At 35.3% G+C, this 22017-nt stretch overlaps 1 protein-coding gene across 8 annotated transcripts in view; it reads right to left on the bottom strand.

Moving 5' to 3' along the window:
- Positions 1–22017, bottom strand: part of TCF12 (transcription factor 12) — a 334886-nt gene that overhangs the window by 296917 nt on the left and 15952 nt on the right. The window lies entirely within an intron of this gene.

The raw sequence follows: 22017 nt of genomic DNA, 5'->3' as shown, positions 1-22017 counted from the left end.
CTCTCTCTCTCTCTCTCTCTCTCTCTCTCTCTCTCTGAATTTTTCCTGGAACACAGAATAAATCCTATTCAGTTGGTTCCTGGCCTAATCCCTTATAGGTAAAAGTCAACAAAAACTCAAAAGTGCCACCGTGAGGAAAGAGGCACATCTGGTCCTTGGCAGACACAGCTCTACCTATCCCCCTCACTCAGTGAACTAGACAGATTTACAAACACAGAAAAAAAGAGAGGCAGTCAAGGTTAAAGGCTCAAACAAGAGCCACAAATTTCAGGAACTACATACAGCCCACCAAATTAAAAAACTATTATATCCCATCTAGTACCAAAGAATGTCTTTAAAAACTATTTCTTAACTGATCAATCCAGTCTCTGCTCTAAATAACCAAAAGTGGTAGTTTAAATGTTCTTTTTTCCCTTTACATTTACAGAAAGCTTTCTTCACACCGGGACAGGCTAGAAGGTGTTCAAAAAAATGTTCCTTATCAGGGCACATTAGAGTTTCATGTAACAATCACTATCAATAATTATAAATCCAAATCAACTTAAACCATTTTATGGCAAAAACATTTCTATTATTTAATAAATATTTCATATACCTTTAATTCACAATTGGTTGACATTAGAGATTATTTTCTAATACATTTTATATAAACAAACCATTTACTTGGATAGTTTCTCAAATTTTGCTACTACATAAGAAAAAAAATAAGCTAAAAATGTTAAATATCAAAGTTGCCTGAAGGAGAAACGACAACAGTCTGTACATCTCATAGTCACACAACAAGTGACTGCAATCAAGTACACCCAGAGGCAAACAGAGAAACAAGCTAGTAAACGAGCTTAAAGGAGCCCATGCACTCTTCTCCACCAAGCGAGGTGAAAAATCACTCCCAGGTCTGTATTTACATGTTATCAACACAGTCTGTGACTTTAACAAGGCTTACCTACCTCACTAACCCTAAGAGGTGCATTTTCAGTAGTTTAGATTACAGAGCAGAATAAAGATTATACAACATAATAAAAGTCAAAAATCAGTCAATCCCACTAAAAAATGACAAGCTAAGAAATAATTAAAAGGTAAAAATGAAATATAAAATAAAAATGCCACTTATATAAATGCACAGTAACCAGAAAAAGATTTGCATAGAATCAAACAATCCTATCAACCTTCATTATAATATAATACACTATTGCTGTATTAAAGCAAAGTACAAGTATTCATGACTGTAACCCTGATAAAGCTAGATATTTGATAAGCTTTAGGAAAACAATAAAAATTATAAAGATTTTAATCAAAAATGACTAAAAGTGTTATTTCTTGAAACACTGCCACCTAAATATAACTTATGCTATCATAAACACTGAAGAACTAACTATAAATCATTAACCATCAAATCATTTTCCAGGGCCAGCCGAGTGGCGCGTTGGTTAAGAGCTGGCTTGGGACACCAGAGGGCCCCGGTTCGGATCCCACATATGAGGGCCAGTGACACTGCCCTCTACAGCTAAGATACTGAACAACAGCTCAACCTAGAGCTGGGCTGCCCTGAGTTGCTGGTGAAAGCGTAGGCTGCAGCCCCTGTGGCAATGGGTTGCCATGGGCTACAGTATGTAGCCAGCAGCCAACGTGAGCGGCCAGCAGCTGCCGTGAGCAGCCGTCCAGAAGCCGGTGACTGATCTGCCTCGCCCGGGAAGAGCACAATGATGGTGCCAACTTGGGCCAGTGAAGCAACGTCCTCCACAACTAGACTGAAGAACAAAAGGACAGCAACTTGTCTGTTTCCCTTCCTCCAACTCCCCAATAAAAATCTTTAAAAAAAATTATTTTCCATAGTGATTAACTGCAAGAGCTTTTTTACTCCACTTGCATCAAAGGAATAATAACTATCTGGTGAATGGGAATCTCCCTAAAATCTTATCAGACCCAAAAGACCCTGGCACTCCCCTAAGGCCCTAGGCATTTCCCTAGATCTTCTCAGTAAATAAAAACAAAGATGTGAATTTTGAATTTAATTATGTACTTCAACAAATAATAACTTTTAAAAATAAAGAATTAAGTCTAACATTTCTAGGTATAAAATGCATGCAAATAACTATATTTTCAGACAGGATGCAATAAAATAATCCTAAAAGATTTGATTCAGCAACTAGATTTTACCTTCCTCTTCATTCACAGATTGAGGGAGAAAATCTTTTAACACTTTTTCTAATACCAAAAAATTCTCTATTTTACACTGAACAAGTCTCAAAAGTGTGAACTGCATTTTACATCTGCAGACAGCAGTACTGCTTAAAGTTAGGTTATCATATCAACTAGCTTCTAATAAACCAAAATAGAAAAACCTCCACTTAGTTCTGGGAATGAATTTCCATAAAAGTTTTACCAGCATTTATTTCTTTAAAAAATAACAGAAGAGAATAATAAATTTAATATACAGAAAGATTCAAGCAAGTCATTCATACATGAGGAAACTGTATAATATAGAAATGACCCACTCTCATATATATGTCCCATTCTCATCTGTGATTCCACAAAAGAATTAAACCCTAGTATACTGTCATTCACCATATGTAGTGAATTAACTTGTAGGCATCAAGAATGGTATTAGTTATGTATCATTCTTGGGAAAATTGAGGAAACAGTAATTTTTTTTTCTGGGTTCTTCAGTTTAGATAAAGAATTGTGGTTAAAAAAGGATCTATATAAATTATATCAGCCCTGGATCAAGCATTGGAAAAATCCCAGTATCCTCAAGATAGTATATTGTCTATGGTAACTACATATACAATTTATTAGAAAGCTAAATAAACAGTCTATTATTTGAATATAATTTTTGCTCATTAATGTATTTCAAACTAAAACTATTAATGGACTAATTTTCACTAAGTATTAACCATATGTCTAATCCTTTCTTATAAGACACAATTCCTTACCACAGAAAGCTTATTATTAAGAAATTAAATCCAACACATAACATAAAACACATAAACAAACAAAAAACAAGTGTAAAATCATATTAAGCTCTAAATGATTCAATATCTAAATTCGAACCAACAGTTTGGAAAGGAAAAGATTCCTGGAGGTTATAGTAGTCAGAAAAAGCTTAATAACAAAGGTGATACTTAAACAATCTCTGAGATTAGTGTTTACAGAGGCAGAAAATGAGAAGGCATGAGGCACAATTTGAGCGATGGCCCAGGTGCAGTCGTGAATAGCCACAAGAGAAAAGCTCGATGAAGTCAGAAAATCAGAGTGGAGAACAGAAGGGAAAGTTGGTCAGGTACAATAAGGATCTTGAAAACCACAGGCAGATCACGAAGTTTGAGGATTTATTTTTGTTTTTCCGCTAATTTTTAAACAATACCAAATTCCAAACTGAGTAATTTATAATGATTTTTATCTATTCTGGTAATTTATAATGATTTTTATCTATTCTGCTTTTAGTATCAGAAACCATTAGTATTATAATGCATTTCACCACCTAGATTTTACCAAAACTTGAGACAATTTTAGGCCTGCCAAAACATCACACAGCACATGTTTGAAAACTTTCATTCTTGAAACAGCATACATGTAAAAAGAAAACCTCATATAAATATTTGTTTTGAAGGAAGATTAGTATTGAGGGGGAAACAAAATATATTTGCCCTCAAGCTAAAGCTAAAGACTAAATGCTTATTTTTCCTTGACTGCTGGCCTACAGTTGTGTGCTAACTGCTGACTGGATCCTTTCCTATCAACACACTCATCACTTCAAAAGACCCAACCATTTTGCCAAGATTTCTGCCTTCAAAGAGCTTTCGTTGCCATGGCAATCTCATGTTCTCTGGAAACCAAGTTAGTGGCACCCTATGATACATACATGAACAATGTTCAAACTCTGCCTGATTCCTCCTGGAGGCACAGGGCATATCCTGTCACAGCCTTACCAATATTTACTTGCTGTAATACAAGGTATCAACAATATGTTACAGTTTATAGAGAATCAGGGTTACTTCAAAATAAATAGCTGCATCCAGAAAGGGCCAGGAGGGTTGTGGGTGGTACCCCCTTGCAGATTATAAAGCAGATGCCCTGAAGTATGAAGGCCATATGAAGGCCAAGAAATAAAACACTGAAAGATTTCTCCCTTTTCAAATATCTTAAAACACTTTCCTTAAAAAACAACAACAACAACAAAAAAAAAAACAGCGAAGATAATGGTAACAAAGAAGGTACCACTTCTTCAGGTATACAAATGTTGAATAACTATGGTGTACACCTGAAACTAATATAGTATTGTATGTTAGCTGTTTTAATAAAAACCTTTGTAAAAGAAAAAAATTAAAAATAAATGAAGCAATCTAAAAATAAATAAATAAAGTGAAGATAAAAACAGTACTGTCATGGTACTTTGATTAAGAATGTCTCCTGGGCCGGCCAAGTGGCGCGTTGGTTAAGAGCTGGCTTGGGACCCCAGAGGGCCCCGGTTCAGATCCCACATATGAGGGCCAGTGACACTGCCCTGTACAGCTAAGATGCTGAACAACAGCTCGACCTGGAGCTGGGCTGCCGTGAGGCGACGGCGGAGGCTGCAGCCCCTGTGGCAGTGGGTTGCCATGGGCCACCGTGTGTAGCCAGCAGCCGCCGTGAGCAGCAGTCCAGAAGCCGGAGACTGATCTGCCTCGCCCGGGAAGAGCGCAATGATGGTGCCAACTTGGGCCAGTAAAGCAATGTCCTCCACAACTAGACTGAAGAACAACAGGACAGCAACTTGTCTGTTCCCCTTCCCCCAATTCCCCAGCGCTGTTCCCATCCCCCAATTCCCCAATAAAAATCTAAAAAAAAAAAAAGAATGTCTCCTATCCTGAGAAGATGTTAACGCCTTATCAAAACCAACAAAGTTAAATTCTGCCTAGAATTACAGCGTTCCTTAGAAAGAAAGAAGCTCTGAAAGCATTTCTATAGTACACTGTCAAAATATCAGAAAAAATATCTTTGCTAATAAATGGCACATGTGGAAAAACCACAGCCAGATATAAAATACTTCTGACTTAAAGAAATTGTTGTTTCATCTCTGTTCAACTTATACAGCCCCACATTCCTAAATTGAGTAAGCTGTGTTTTCTATGCTCAAGTAATCCCCAAGTTAACAGCAAATACATGACGGTAAAATTTAAAAATCAACATAGGGATATGAAATACAGAATGGGGAATATAATCAACAATGTTGTAAAGATTTTGTAAAGTGCCAGATGGGCACTGGACTTATCAAGGGTATCACTTCATAGACTGTGTAGATGCATGACCAATGCGCTGTAGGACTGAAGCTGAAGTAGAATAATACTGTATGTCAACTATAAGAAAATCATAGATAGATAGATAGATAGATAGATAGATAGATAGATAGATGATAGACAGTCAATGGTATTGTAACAGCTATATAAGATGTCAGAGGGGTAGTAGCTTGAGGAAGGGGGGTTATCACTTTGTGAGGGGTGTAAATGTCTGTTATGTTGCTTTGTAAACCTGAAACTAATAAAAAAATTAAAATTAAAAAAAAATTTTTTAATTTAAAAATCAAGTACTGTAAAAAAGCAGAAGGGCAATGACCTGTTAAGATTCTGAAAATAACCTCATTTTAAGAATTATATGTGTTCCTAGAAAATTAAAGTTACAGAGTATTTAAATACTGAATTATCTTTTGCAAGTAAAATCATTTCATTACAATTCCAGATAATAATCCTACAGAGGGTGAAAAAAATAGGCCTTAACACATTATTACAAATTAAATCTGCTTCAACGAAACAGTCATTTCAAGGAAAGTTCTAAAGGATTTTTTCCGATATACAGGATATGAGCATTTAATTTTCCTATATGAACATTGTTAAACAGTACATAGGCTCTTATGAAGTCATTTAAATGTACACATATTAATGAACACAGTTCATTTCCACTTCATTAAGGGTTCTGAATTCTTGAAAGTCAAGCTGTTCACATTATCACTCCAAAATTTAGTAGAATTCCAGAGCTAAAAGAGAAGTAAAGATGTCTCAAGAGTACCAAATCTGTATCAGAAAGTAACCTGAGAGATCAAGTAACAACCTCCTTCTTCTTTTCAAACTGAGGCCTAGATGGGTTATATCATTAACTGAATTTTCTCTTGTTTGATATGGTGTTTCTTGTTTTTGTTTTTACATAATTACATTCTAGTCTCTCTTCATGTTTCTGGGATCCTTTCCTTAATAAGGATAGAAATGCCAATTGCCTCCAATGCCAACTAAAGGAAGCTATCAAGAGTTAAAGGTCATTGACCAAAAAGACTAAAGGCTACTAAGAACAAAAAAAGTTGCACTAGCCCTTTGATCTAATGCAGAAAATTCTGGAGCGGAGTTTAAACCACAGTGACTAGCATTTTGCAAAGCAGCATCAACAAGGACCAAACCCATCACACATCAGATATGAAAATCAAATCATTTTCATACCTTACAAAATAATAGAGTAGCACTTTAAAAGCAGCTAAAATTAACTACTAAAGCCGTGGCTTTCGAAGTTGTTTTTTTTCTTTCTACCACAATCCACTGTTAAAATATATTTTTGTATCACCAACTAGTGTAGACAAATGTATATTTATATAATGAACTAAAATTTTATAGAAACAATCCTCTAAGTGCATATAATACATTCTCATGGCTTCTGTTCTTTCCCATTTCTTTATCAGGCTGTGTGAGATCCCCAAAATGTTTTCTCAACCCACTGATGTGTAATGGCCTGCAGTTTAAAAATGATGGAAATTATAAGTTAGCTATTACTGATACAAAGCCTCAAGAAGAACACTTTTCATAGACATTCATTCTCCGAATATTTATTAACTTATGTGAGCAAACTATGTGTTTGAGTACACTGTGCTAGATAATTGTACTGTAAGATTTTAAGATTGCTTATACAAATATAACTATAGTCTTGTATCTATTTTAACAATAAGGTTGGATACGCATACAAGGAGGAAAAGACAGACTTGTGAACCCATTTATTTACTCATTAAAAAAATTTTTTTTAAAGATTCTATGAAGTTTATTTTACATTATAAATTTTTAATGGTATTCTTCACCAGTTTGATTTTGCCCCTACTCCATAAAATGTTGTTCCCTTTAGATAATATAGACTCCCATAGTCACTGCAGTATACTAGGTCAAGGTTTGTGAATCTTAGCAGCACTGACATCTTTGTTGTGGAGGCTGTCCTGTACATTGTAAGATGCTTAGCAGTACCTCTAGCTTCTCCCATTAGATACCAGTAGCACTCCCACCCCCCAACCCCATATGACAACCAAAAATATTTCCAGACATTGCCAAATATTCCTGGGGGATGGGAAGTATGTGAGAAGACAGAATTGCCACAATTGAAGATCGCTGTAGTAGGTCTAAGCGGCTCAAACATTTTGGAATACATATTGCTTCATTTTCAAAGCTTGCCAAGCCAATATTAAGTGGAACGACTGTATATTATGGTAAGAGTTCTGTATACATAATCCCCATTTATACCAAGAAATCTTTTCTAAAATTATTTAATGCTACAGTAGGGTACACCCAACTCTTAAAGTTAAAAAGCTTTATTTGCATTAAACCTTTGTAAACTGAGAATTTTAGGAGTATTTGAAAGGGTATGACAGTACCTATCATATAACAGCAATCTTTTTTTTAATTTATTTTTTTTTATTATTAGTTTCAGGTGTACAGAACAATAAAAATTTTTTCATAGGTATTTTTTTCTAATATATCTATAAGAATCTAAAAAGGTTTATATTTGTATTACAATTGTGTGTGTGTGTATTCGCTTTTCTATTAGATATATGGAATTACACTGACCATATACAATACATCTTTATTGTCCTCAAAGCACTTAGCGCATGCCTAGCATATGGTAGGCACTTATTTACTGAACTAATGGTTTTCTCTAATCTCAAAAATTAGTTTATATTTCAAAGAATTAGGGTAAGGTATTAAAATAGCTTTGGGTTAACAAAAGTACTTTTGGATACAGCTATTAAAATACCTCAAATATCAAAGCAAACCTCAGAAAGCCTAAATTTTGCTCCATACAATTGTAAGACTTTTAAAACTACTTAAAATAGACTATTGCAAAAATGACTTCAATCAAATTCCTTAAGCCAGTTATTATTAATAAAATCACTTAAAAAGAATATATACTACTAGCTAGTAAATTTTAACTTCATCATTTATTTTCTATAGCAAGTGAGTAAGTCCAACTCAAATTCTTTTGGGGATAAGTCAGAATACAAATAAATTACACATCTGAAGACGAAATTTTCAATTTTTACAACTCAGATAGTGATTTCATTTGTAAAACAGATATATATTATATTTTACAGCAGCTATTTATTTTTCAGATTATGCCATGTCAAAAATTGAACATTAATCTTGCCATTTCTTTTTAAGATCAAAGTCAACTGAAATAGATACCTGTAAAGTCTATTCTTCTAATTCAATATTTGTTTGCACCATCACCAAAACATGACTTATTTTTAAACAATTTTATTAAATGGTAAACAATAAAAATAACCATTTTAACAAAGTAATCATTTGATATTTGAATGTGAAATTTTTTCTTAACAACTAAGTAGATTCAACAGCCAGCTCAAAATAAATTTAAATATTGATTAAACTGTCCCCAATTTCTCAATTTACAATGATTAGAAACTCTTGGAAGAAAATGGTTTCCTATGTGTGGAAGGTGTTTCTCTATAAAAATGATCCTTGCTTCCATTTTTTATGAACCCAGCTCTTCAACAGTTCTCATCAAACCATCAGAGACTTTGCTTTCTGCATGAAATAGCTCTGATAGTCATTAGGAAAAGGGGAGCACCACTTTTCACTAAGATTATAAGGCAGCTCGGCTGTGCCATTCCACATCTCAATTGGTAGTGACTTGGAAATACAGTTTAAGTTTTCAACATATAGGTTCACTCTACTTATAGAGTGTTATAACCTCTCTGTGGATACTCATAAGTTTGCAGCAGAAAGTCTTTGATCCCCATAGCCCAAAGAAAATGCCACGCTCATAGTAAGTGCTCAAATCTTTTTTGAATAAATAAGTATTTAAGTACCTATTGCATGCCAGACACTGTCTTAGACTTGGGAATACAAAGGACTGGAATATTATCAATCAGAATGATAGTTGCCACAAGAAACAAACCAAAAAATACAAAATAAGACATAACCCAATAAGCCAGAGGATTCTCACCCTGCAATATAGAGATGGCATAACATAGAGAAAAAACACTTAAGTTGAGACCCATTCCTAATTTCACAATCCACCAGATAAGTAATATAAACTTGGTAACTCAAAATTAAAAAGCTAGATTTCTTTGTGTAAATAGAAATACATATGCCTAAGTTAAACATAAACTTAATAGCTATGTTTATGTTTTAAAAACATAAATCTAATTACAGTTTTATGTAAGCTTTTATTATAGATATGAGCACACTGTATATAATACATGGCCAAATGCAGCACAATACAGCATAACTTTATACAATGATGGAAATTTCTATATTTGTACTCTGCAATATGGTGGCCATTAGATACATGTGGCTATTAAACACTTAGAATGTGGCTAGTGCAACTGAGGAACTGAATTTTCTTTTTTAAAACTAATTTAAATAGGCTGAACTTCTGCTTCCTATAAAGAAAATAATAGGGAGTAATAGCGATCAGAAAACACTTTTGCCTGAAAAAAATATAAAATAGGGAAAATAAATGACAATTTTTAAGACACTGGACAATAGTCAACAAAAGACAGTGGTATTTAAGAGGCAAGAAACAAATTAGATGAGTCCTACAAATGGCCAAACTTACTGACTTGGGCAAATTTCCAGGCTGAGGTACAGGAGGGGAAATAAAGATGAAGACTGACAGACTCCATGAATTGAGAACATGGACATGGACCTCAAAGAGTGAGCAGGACAGAGAACCAGAGGACAGCACTGAGAGCAAACCAACTCCTGCAGAGGGCTTCCTCAGTACTGATCATATCACATGCATGTGAGGAAGCTACCTGAAACAAAGAAAAAATAACACAAAGGATAAAAGGTAACAGTGTCAGGCACTCCACACAGGGCCAATAAGTGTCTGTTCCCAGCAGCCAGACTGGTAAACTGCATGAGTCATGGGACCTTGGTACATACAGTACACAAAACAGATTCCCTCAGTAGTGAGGAATAATCAGTCCTAGACCTAGCGCTGCTCTGGACCTACCTAACAAATCTTAGAAAGCAAGACCAGAAAAAATAAAGCTGTTTCAAAGTAATTTATTAATAACTACATCCCAGAACAAAGCTCAAGAACATTTTTAGCAATACAAAAATATACAGCATCCAGCAAGGTAAAATTCACACTGTCTAGAATCTAATAAAAAAATTTCAAGGCATACAAAGGAACAGAAAAGAACAAACTATACAGAAGAAAAAAAAATCAATCAATTAAATTCAAACAGAATTGACACAGACGTAAGAATCAAGAGACCAGGATATTAAACAGGATTATAAACTATTCTATATGTTCAAAAAATTTAAAAATGTAGAAGACATAAAAAGACACAATTCAAGATTCTTAGAGATGAAAACTAAATACTTAAAATCATAAACGGACATCGAATATAATTTAACAGAATGAATAAAGATATTTTTAAAGGTAACAACTGTTTTGCCTTTTCAAGGTGCTGTGAAAATGACCATTTCTGGAAGTCATAAAATTGGACAACCTCTGCCATGCAAAATCACCAAACAAAAATCTGCTTGGAATCAAGAGAAATCAAACAGAGAAAATCTGTTGACTTCAAGGTAATCTGTACTGGGGGCCTTATTGTCTCATTTCTCTGGGGAAAGAGTGGAACTTTTTGTGTCCTTACCACAAAAAAGTGTAAACCTTCTCTTCTCTCTAATAATATAGGAAGATGAGTGCAAGTGAAATATGTAGGAAGGTGGGTGGCGTGGTAATGCTTGTAATAATGGAACACGTTCATATTCTACAGAAGCCTTAAGGATTGCTGTCACCTCCATACTTTTGGCTATGACCTCTGAGCTGATTCTGTCATAAGCTTCAGTCCTCAGCTTCATTCTGAGGTGATTGCACCACTGAGAACAATTTTTTATCTTCCTCAATTTCCACAAAATGTCACTGGTATTTACTGCTCTACTGGTATTTACTGCTCTGCTGGTATTTACTCCCTTTGTCTTCTCAGTCTCTTCTGGAGCCAAGGGATTCTATTTAAAGACCTATCTTATACAGATTGCCCTGAGGCTAAGAAACTCTCATATACAGACTAAATTCTTCTAAGAGAGGAAGAGAACTTCCCCTGAAGGTGAATTCTGATGTTTTAGAGTTACAGTAAGTTTTCAGGTCACTACGACGCCAGGGCAACATTACTCAGGCTCTTTCTTCGGTAGAGATCCAGAGGATGGATTTCAGCAGTAAACAATACTTCAAATTGTATATTGCTTTGTCATTTAGAAATCATTTTCACATGCATGATCTCATGTAGGCCTCATGATATTCTTGCGAATAGGGCTTATTCACTTCCACAGTGATAAATAAATCACGTAAAATAAAAATCTTGACATCATCTTGGATGGCATACTCCACCTCACACTACTAACTTAATTAAGATGATGTTCTATCAATTCCACATCTGCACGCTCTCACTTGTAGCCTCACCCAGCTCTGCTCCATGCAAAGCTGTCATTTCAACTGTTTCACACACCTCCAGGGCCACTGCTTACAATGCAATGTAACATCTAATAAGACTTACATGGCTGTCCTGGCTTCAGGAATACTGCTCTTATTCAAGAAGCCTGCTTCCACGCTTCCTACTACACATCTTCTCTTAGCCACATTTAACTTCCTAAAAAGGGACCATTTCTGATTTCAGCCATGATATAGTAACAGGGACTGAGTTTAACTTCCCACTGCAAACAATTAGAAAATTGGAAAACAAAAATTGTAACACTGTGATCCCTGAGAAAAGAGAAACAAACTATGTGAACTCAACTATTATCCTGGTTTCCTGACTAGATGCAATTTCCAGATCATTATGCAGGAAGGGGATCTCAAACAGAGCAAAGCAATACCACTGAGTTGAGGGGACAGAGATCAGAGTAGTCAGAGGCAACGGCAGCTGAAATTTGTGGGGCAGAGATCCAGAGGAGGAAGCTATGCAAAGAAAGATCTCCAGAAATCTGCATAGGGTTCCCTTGAGTATGTTACTCAAGCATATGGTAAAATTCTACAAAGGCAGCCAGAAAAATGACGAACAGTTGTAAATTCAACCATTCCCAGAGCTCAAACAAGACTGGGAGATGTTTTAAATTGGAAGTAGAGTAGTGTGTAAACACTGAAAAGTTGAGGCATTCAGTAAAGACCTAAGAAGGGTTATGCCTTAGTAACAAGGTAAACTACTTTTAACATAGAGGTTAATCTAGACCCACTCTTAAAAAGCTTAAAAACAGGGCCGGCCGAGTGGTGCGTTGGTTAAGAACTGGCTTGGGACGCCAGAGGGCCCCAGTTCGGATCCTACATATGAGGGCCAGTGACACTGCCCTCCACAGCTAAGATGCTGAACAACAGCTCAACCTGGAGCTGGGCTGCCGTGAGTCAACGACGACGGCGTAGGCTGCAGTCCCTGCTGCAGTGGGTTACCATGGGCTACCGTGTGTAGCCAGCAGCCAGCGTGAGTGGCCAGCAGCTGCCGTGAGCAGCCATCCAGAAGCCGGTGACTGATCTGCCTCACCCGGGAAGAGCGCAATGATCACAATACCAACATGAGCCAGTGAAGCAACATTCTCCACAACTAGACTGAAGAACAAAAGGACAGCAACTTGTCTGTTCCCCTTCCCCCGATTCCCCAGCGCTGTTCCCCTCCCGCAATTCCCCAACAAAATTTTTTTTAAAAAAGCTTAAAAACAAGACTGAAGGAATTGAGTTGATCTCTAGTAACTGAATCTTCTGCCATAACAAAGTCCTACATTCTTTAAAAGTCAACAAAATCCAAACACTTAATGTTAGATTCACAATGTCTAGAATCTAATAAAAATTTATCAGACATGTGCAAAGCAGAAAATGTGACCCACAACCAGAAGAAAAATCTGTCAGTAGAAATAGGCCTAAAATAAAAAAGGTGATAATATTAGTAAACAAAGACTTGAAAACAGCTATCACAAATTGCTCAATGATTTAAAAGAAAACCAGAAACACTGAGGAAAAAGATGCAAGACAAAAAAAAGGGACTTTTAGAAATAAAATCCAGTATCTGAAATGAAAAATTTCCTGGATAGGATGAACAACAAATTAGATACTACAAAAGAAAAGATCAGTAGCTTGAAGACACAGTAAAAACTATTAAAACTGAACTATAAAGAGAAAGGAGACTGCAAAAAATCAATAGAACCTCAATAACCTGTGGAATAATACCAAGAAAGCTAACATATGTGTAAAACGTGACAATATAACAGCCAAAATGTTTTCAAATTTGATAAAACACTATAAATATACATATCAAATACACACATAGGAATCTCATTATCAAATTACTGAAAACAAGGAAATTTTCAAAGCAGTCAGAAGAAAAAAACATATTACATAGAAAGGAACAAAAAATTACTGAAGACTTGTTGAGAAACAATGAAAGCCAAAAAGACAATAGAGACCTTTAACTTGTCAAAAGAAAAAGTCAATCTAAAATTCCATATCCAGCTAAAATATCCTTCAAAAATAAAGAGAAAATAAAACCTTTTCAGACCAGCAAAAATAAAAAGAATTCATTGTCCACAGTCCTGCACTATAAGAAATTTAAAGTCCTGCAATAGAAGGAAATTCTTTAGGCAAAAGGAAAATGAGATGAGTTGGAAACTTGAATATACCCAAAGGAATGAAGAATGATAGAAATGGATAAATATAAACTCTATTAAGACTGATTAAGAAGAAAAAGACACAATTACCAATATCAAGAGGGAAAAATAAAACATTACATGTTCTATACATAATAAAAGACTAACGGAATATTATGAATAATTTTAGGTCAAAACATTTAGTAACAAATGAAATGAAAAATTCGTTGAAAGACACAATTACAAAAACTGATCCAAAAGAAATAGAAAATCTGAACAGCCTTAAATCAACTAAAGAAATTGAATTCACAATGTAAAACCTTATAAAGAAAGCACTAGGCCCAGAAGGTCTCACTAGTGAATTCTGTTACATACCTAAGGAAGACATAACATCATTTCTACACACTCAGGAAATAAAAGAGGAGCAAGGAAACACTTCCCAATTCATTTGATAAGGACAGCATGATCCTGATGCCAAAACCAAGACAAAGACAGTACCAAAAAAAGAAGAAAGAAAATTGTAGATCAATATCTATCATAAATACAGATTTTAAAAATCCTTAACAAAATATTAACAAATCAAATTCAGTAATATAAAAATAATACATCATGATCACATAGAATGTATTCCAGAATTTATTCCAGTTGGTTTAACATTCAAAAATCAATCAATGTAATTCACTACATGCACAGAACAAAGGAAGAAATCCATCTGATTTCAATGGATTCAGAAAAAGCATTTGACAAAATTTCAACACATTCATGATAAAGATTAAAACAACAACAACAACAAAACCACTCAGTAAACTGGTATTAGAAAGGTATTTCCACAACCTTGTAAAGGACATCTACCAAAAACCTCACTTTAAATCATCTTAATGGTGAAAAACTGAAATGTTTTTCCTCTAAAATTGAAAACAAGAAAAAGATATCCACTCTTACCGAGTCTATTTAACATTATTTATTTACTATGATAGTCGTATCCTAAGTCAGTAAAATATATACAAGATACACGGATTAGAATGGAAAAATATATATCTGTCTTAATTTGCAGACAACCTGGCTGAATAGATAGCAAATTCTAAGGCATCCAATGAGAAAAAAAAAAAATTATAGCTAATAAGTGAATTTAATTTACCAAGGTCACAGGACACAAAGTCAATATATAAAAACCAATTTTATTTCTATACAGCAGCAACAAACAATTGTGAGAACTTTAAACACCATGTATAATAAAATTAAACAACATGAAACACTTATGGCTAAATTCAACAAAATATGCACAAGACCTCTATATTGCAACTGCAAAATACTGCCAAGGAAGATTTACAGAGGATCTGAATGAGTAGAGTTACACCATGTTCATATACTAGAAAATTCATATTGTTAAGATGTCAACTTTCCCCAAATTGAAGCACATAGAGTTAACTAAATCCAAACAAAATCCTAGCAGGCTTTGTTTATAGAATTTGACAAGCTGATTAGAATTTATATGGAAAGGCAAAGAATCTAGTCACACACACATACTTACACCAGATTAAACCATTCACTATTCTTAGAACACAATGCCCATTTTCTACTTAAGACACTGCTTATGTTATGTCCTTCTAGAAAGTCTTCTCCCCAATTTTTTGTGCCCTAAGACAATCTTTTCCTCAAATTCCATCTCCTCTAGTCTCCCTTAATATATCAAATGGAAGAATCAACCCCTTCCTCTGAGTAACTTTACCGCTTTTTACACAGATTTTATCATATTCATCTCTCTATTTCTCCCATTATTTTGTAGTTAATGTAACTTAGTAAATAGTGTTTGTTGAATCTAATATGACTTGTTAACTTCACTATCCCCATGGTAGGAATGCTCACAAAAGACAATATTGTAAGAAAATACTCTGTGCACTAAAAATTAACAATGCCAGAAAGACTGCCAATCTTTCTGCTCTGGCTCACAGTAAGTAGATTTCTAAAGGAAGCAAGAGAATTTTTTACTTCTTATATCTAGGCTTACCAAAAAGCAGAAAAATATATAAAAAATAAAAGCCACCAAGTGATTTACATTTGAATTCTCTTGTCTTAGAAGCATCGTAATCTAGGCTCAACATTTAAAGCAATAACAAAGCAAAAGATCAAATCCACAATTATTTCTTTGGATTAGTATTATCCTGCTCTCAACTGAAAATGAAACTGACAATCCATTTCTAGAGCCTTTTGAGTCTTGATCACTTAATTTTGTTTTCCAGTTTATGCACTTTAGAGATTTACAAAATGTTTCCAAAGTGTTCGCCTCTGCAAGAGACAAGATAAAGTCTTCAGTTTAACTGATCTTCAGTTACAGAGCGGCCCTATGAAGAAAATAAATCCTTATAGCATGATATAATACAGCTTAACAAGGTGAAGTTTTGCTTTGTTTGAACACATCATTCAATGAACTTCGAGTTTCACATTTGTTTTTACAAAATAATGGTTCATTATCTTCAGAGAGAAAACAAGTGGAGAACTGAAACCTCATATTCATAAATTTAAAACAAAGACACACTTTGGTGGTTCTAAACTAACTGAAGCCAGGTTGGTTGCTTAAGAATCAAGGTGCAGCTTGTTAAAAATTCAGATTCCTAGGCTATACCCCAGATCCATGTAATCAGATTATCTGGAGTGGGAGCACCAGGAATAGGTATTTGTTAAAAGCTCCCCCGATAGTGCTACTACATTGTTGAGTTTGGGACCAGGGAAGAGCCAATCCCTCCATCAAACACGTTTTAACAATAATTTACTTCACCAAATTTTGATATTAAATAACTGTGATATCTAATAACAGAATATTAAAACAACTGTCCATGAGACTATTTTTTAAAAACAATCTGAATAACTAGCTACTACTGCTTGGATACCTGATTCTGCCACTTAGCAGCTGTGTTACTCAAACCACCTGAAGCCTGTGTCCCCATCTGCAAAAATGTAAGTGAAACTGAATCTGCCTCAAAGAGTTATAAAAATTATGTTAAATAATTCATGTAAAAGTGTGCCCTGTGCACAGGGCCTATACATAAGGAACTAATATCTTATTGAATGCTTCCTATTACAATAAAACTCATTTCTGAGTTTTAAAGAGGAGAACAATTAAGTTGGTGAAACTGCAATCTTAAGACTACCAACAAATGCCAATACTTTGGAGGTTTTCAAGCTTCATTAAGTCATATGTATTGTACAATTAAGTTACTTTCTATTACAGGTCAATTCTTTACACATATTTTAGGAAATCAAATATCGTATTAAAATCAATATGGGCTCAAGAATGCCCTTTATGTAGTGATCCCCTACACTCCCTCTCTTGTTAAGTGAAAAGGTGAAGTTAAAGAACTACTGTTCCCTACTGTGTAAAAAAAAAAAAAAAAAAAGCACACATTCGTTTATATATGCGTGAAGAACTTTGAGAAGAAACTTAACAGTGTGAATCTCTGCCAAGGGAGTCAGAATGGGGAACAGGAAGGAATGACCAGAAGAACTTTAATTTTCCACCACATACCTTTCTATGCTGTTTAGATTGTTTTAGCTTTGGCTTATATTTTTATAGTTTTTCAAAAGTACTTAATAAAAGAAAACATTTTCAGTCACTTACATAAAGGCTTCTAAATTAATGTGAAATTTAACACTTCCTTCCCATGTTACCTAGGAGGTTAGTGAAAACCACACTACAAATAGATATAATACATTTCCTCTAGAAATAATACTTTCATACCTGAACACACAACTTCATTAGAATGCCAACATAAACCTTTAAAACAAGAAGGAATTGGACGAGGATATAAAATTAACCACTTTATTTTACAAATCTGAAGACTCACTTTGGATTTTGCCTGAACACTTCGCAGTTTATTTACACCTAAACCAGCTGAGCCAAACCAAAATATTTCTATGTTATTGGTCCAATACCACAGCAACTTGTTCATCTTGCATCAGAGCACTAAACAGACGCTTTCCTAGAGTTTCCCAAGACTATTTTTACATTGAAATGCATTGCTTATGATACATTCTTCTAAACAAAGACAATAGTTGAAAACCCCAAACTAGGATAGGATATTGAATACCAAGAAAATATTTTCCTACCACAATCCAATCTGAAGATTATTTTCAATTCAAAAAAGTTCTAAAAACCAGGTACTCTTTAAACATCAATGAGATAGTCAATGAAAACAGTTAGATTATTATTAAATGTTAACAAAAGCTCCTTTTTTCTGAACTTTCTTGCTATTCCGTTAACATCTTCACCAAAAAAGTGTCATTTATATTTTTGAAATGTGTTTACAAACACAGCTTTGTTTCACAGAATTCAAAAATACAAAGCCTCCATTCAAATAATAAAAATGCCAATTATCTCATTTTAGACTCACTGAATATATGCAAACCTGCTCCTTTCACAGGGAGTAAATGGGCACTTACAGAGAACTAAAAATCAACCTTAAGTCTATAAAGGTGGCACCTCAGAAATCTGCAGGTTTTACACACAATAAACATTACTGTTTGAAATTAAAAAATCACTATATCAGACTACACAAGAAAATATATTCTACACATTTCAGAGGTAAGCTATATGAGAACTGAGACATAAAATAGCAGTCTAGCAGCCAAAAGCTCAAATAAAGTGGCCTAAGTCAGTAAGAAGCTTACAATGGAAAATGTTTGTTGAGGTTGATTACTGAGATGAGAATTTTTATCATCTTTATCATCCAGATCATATCTCCATCTTGATCCAGTCCTAGATCTCTCCTGAAAAAAATCCTTAACCTTCCATTGATGTTTCCCTCTAAACAAGATTTTTCCAAATTCCATGTATGAGGGGTAACATTTTAGCTCAAAATTACATCAGAGTGATCAACTAAATTCCTAGTTAAATAAACACATAAACAAACAAACAAACAAACAAATGATACAGTTGCCAAAGACATCATGTCTAGATCTGTATGTAGCCTACCTTCAAAATACCAAGCCAACGTATTTTCTACAGTTGACAAAAGCAGCTCTGGCCCAAAATCTCAAACTGAAGCTGATTTAGAAGCATTAAGTAAACGCTGGTGTTTACCTTTCTATCACAAAGCAAGCAGGTGAATGGACTCAGTTCCACTAAAATAAGATCATCTTTTTCTGCTCTTATGGATGTTTCTTCATCTACTCTAATGCTAGATCATGCAACCTCTCTTCTATGGCTCAACCCAATTGGCAAAAATCAGCACTGTTTTTGAAAAAGTATCACTTGCAAGGATTTGGCCATCAACTGATTCCTAGATGGGGTAAAATGGTTCCTATGGCCCTTCCACAACAGAGCTCCTCTACCCAGTCAATCCCAGAATCAGACAACCCAGTCTCCTCACAATTTAACATTACTAAAGAACAAAAGTGACACATACCCTGTGAAAAGAAAACTCTATGAAAGTATCACTTCTCTCTACTTTTCAGAGCACAGCTGGCTGTGGTTCAGTACAGGCAGCTGTATTCACATACAACCTCAATGGCTTTACCACTTGGGCATTTCAAGCTTATCCTTGATGTTTAAATGTGGGATCCTGCATGGACCGACATCTTTTCAGAAAAAATAAGAGAACAGGTGCAATTTATTTATGCTAATAAATGAACACCTCAGGTCTCCAGTCAGTTAATCCACACAAATTCAAGCTTCCTTAAAGCCTCACCATGCAGCTGATGCTAGAAAAGAAAAATGCAATTTAGGAACTTTAATCTAGGAAACTTAATTTAAGGAATTTAATCTTTCTTTCCACCTACCTATCACACATCCCCAAACCTAAAAACAGTAAATTACCAGGTGTGCATTGACTTCAAAATAGGGTACTTTGCAGAAAAACAAGTGTAAAACACTATCTTTGTTTCAGGGAGTTTATAATCTGGCTAATCTACATAGAATTTTTTAAAAGGTGAAAGTATTCTAAAGAATTTTAGGGTTAAAAAGTGCTCAAAGATCATAGAGTACAACTCCTATAAACTGAAATCCTTTGTTCAATATTCATCAGGAGTAGGCTTCAGTCTTCTTTTCAATTTATGGAATTAGACTTATGAGGCTGTCCAGCTACAATAACTGGTTGGACACAAAATCTACTGGCTATAACTGCCATGTATATTAACCTTATAGCTTTGTCTTCAGGAGCAAAAAAAAAAAACTTGTATTTTCCTTTACCCAAGAGTCTTTAAAATATCTAGAAGCCACATTTTTACAAAATTATAAATTGAAATGGCTACAAAAGATTTCCTTTTCTAGGAAAGGGGGTTCAAGCAGCACCAGAAAGCTAGAAGGTATTCCAGTTTGGGAGAAAATAATAACTAGAGGCAGAAGGTCAGTTAAGGAGACCAGTATAACTGGATCATACAAGTCATACTGGGAAGCAGTGAGTGTAAAACGGGATAACCTAAATTTCTATCAGATTATTAAAGAAATTAAATGCCAAGGTGAGACTTTTGATTGTTTTGATAGCCAACAGGGAACAAATGTAGACTCTGAGACAAATCAGAGGAGGAAAATATTTTTTAAATATGAGAACTGTGTTACGGACCAAAGGTGTCCCCCAAAAATTCATCTACTAAAGTCAGTATCCAAAAGTGAGGCCTTTAGGAGGTAATTAGGGTTAGATGAGGTCATCAGAGTGGGGCCTCTGTATTGGGATTAGTGCCCTTATAAGAGACACCAAAACGTTCTCTCCCCACACCTCCTTTAGCTCACCCGCTGAATGAGGGAAGGCTGCGTGAGAACGTAGCAAGGAGGCAGCTGCCATCTGCAAGCCAGGAAGAGTCGGAACCAGAACCCAACCACACTGGTACCCTAATCTCTGGCTTTCAGCCTCCAGAACTGTCAGAAAATAGAGTACTGTTGTTTAAGCCACCCAGTCTGCAGCATTTTCTTACAGCGGTCTGAACAGGCTAAGACAGACTAAAAAAGAAAGGAACTGGCAACAAGAAGCCCAATTAAGGAGACTATTGCAATGTCCAGTAGTGAAAAAACAGATTACAGAGGTGGCAGCAGGAATGCAGAAGTCAATTCCCTATGAAAGAAAAACATGCTACTTCACCTGGCCCCAGGGTTCTTAGAAGTTATATTCAGGAATCCTCGCTATCAATTCCCTTAGTTTTGCTATTTCACCTACCATCTACTCTCATAGCACTGCAATTTAATATAAATCTTTCAAGAAAGCATTAGGAATTATAACAATGAGAAACTCAGACTGAAGGTCCTAGAACTTTCTTGATTCCAGTCAAGTGACTGTCCGATCATCCTATAACCCTTCTCACCCAAACCCAGTCATTGGCTCATCCTGAAGAATAATCAGCAAATAGCTCCTATGGAGCCGACTAGTCCACAGCCCACATCAAGGCAACCCCAACAGCCTTACTGGCTCTCGGGTCCATGAAATTTGGATTTGCTGATTTCCTTCTTTAAAATAAAGGGGAAAGTTCTAAACAACACAATCCCATAAACACATGCTAAGAGTCAGGGAAAACCCCAATATTTCCCAATAAAAGGTGAGCCAGGAGTTTTATATACCCAGACAAGCACACTAAATGGAAAAGGGCAGTACAGTAAAACCTTGGATTGCGAGTAACTTGGTTTGCGAGTGTTCCACAAGACGAGTAAACATTTCTAATACATTTTAACTTGGTAAACAAGCGATGTCTTGCAATATGAGTAGTTTGTTTCCAGACGAATTATGCTCACAAACCAAGGTATTACTATATTGGGAACTGCGGGAGCCCTCCTCTTCTTGTCTCCTCAAATCACAAAGAACCCAGAAACAGTAGAATCAGCAGACAGCCCCAAGCCCTGACACCCTGTCATTTATAGATGAGACTAAATCAGCCCTCTCTGCTTGAAGCACAGGCACATAGCAGACAGGCGTTCTGCTCATATTTCCCAACCTCATCCTTGCACCCTCTCATCTTCACTCAGGAGTATACCAAGGCCACCACATCCTGTCCTTTTAAATCTTAAAGGCTGATTCTTATTGGCACTAAAATTTTGTTCAGATTACTGCTCATCAAACAAAGCAAAAGCAGGCTATTCCTAAGAACTACTCAGCTGTTGCACCTACTTAAGCCTGGGGTTAACCTTGTCACTACAACAGATGCTCAGCAAGCA

The sequence above is a fragment of the Hipposideros armiger genome, unplaced genomic scaffold (assembly GCF_001890085.2).
Source record: "Hipposideros armiger isolate ML-2016 unplaced genomic scaffold, ASM189008v1 scaffold_12, whole genome shotgun sequence".
Taxonomy (NCBI): domain Eukaryota; kingdom Metazoa; phylum Chordata; class Mammalia; order Chiroptera; family Hipposideridae; genus Hipposideros; species Hipposideros armiger.
This window is presented reverse-complemented; position numbering and strand designations above follow the sequence as displayed.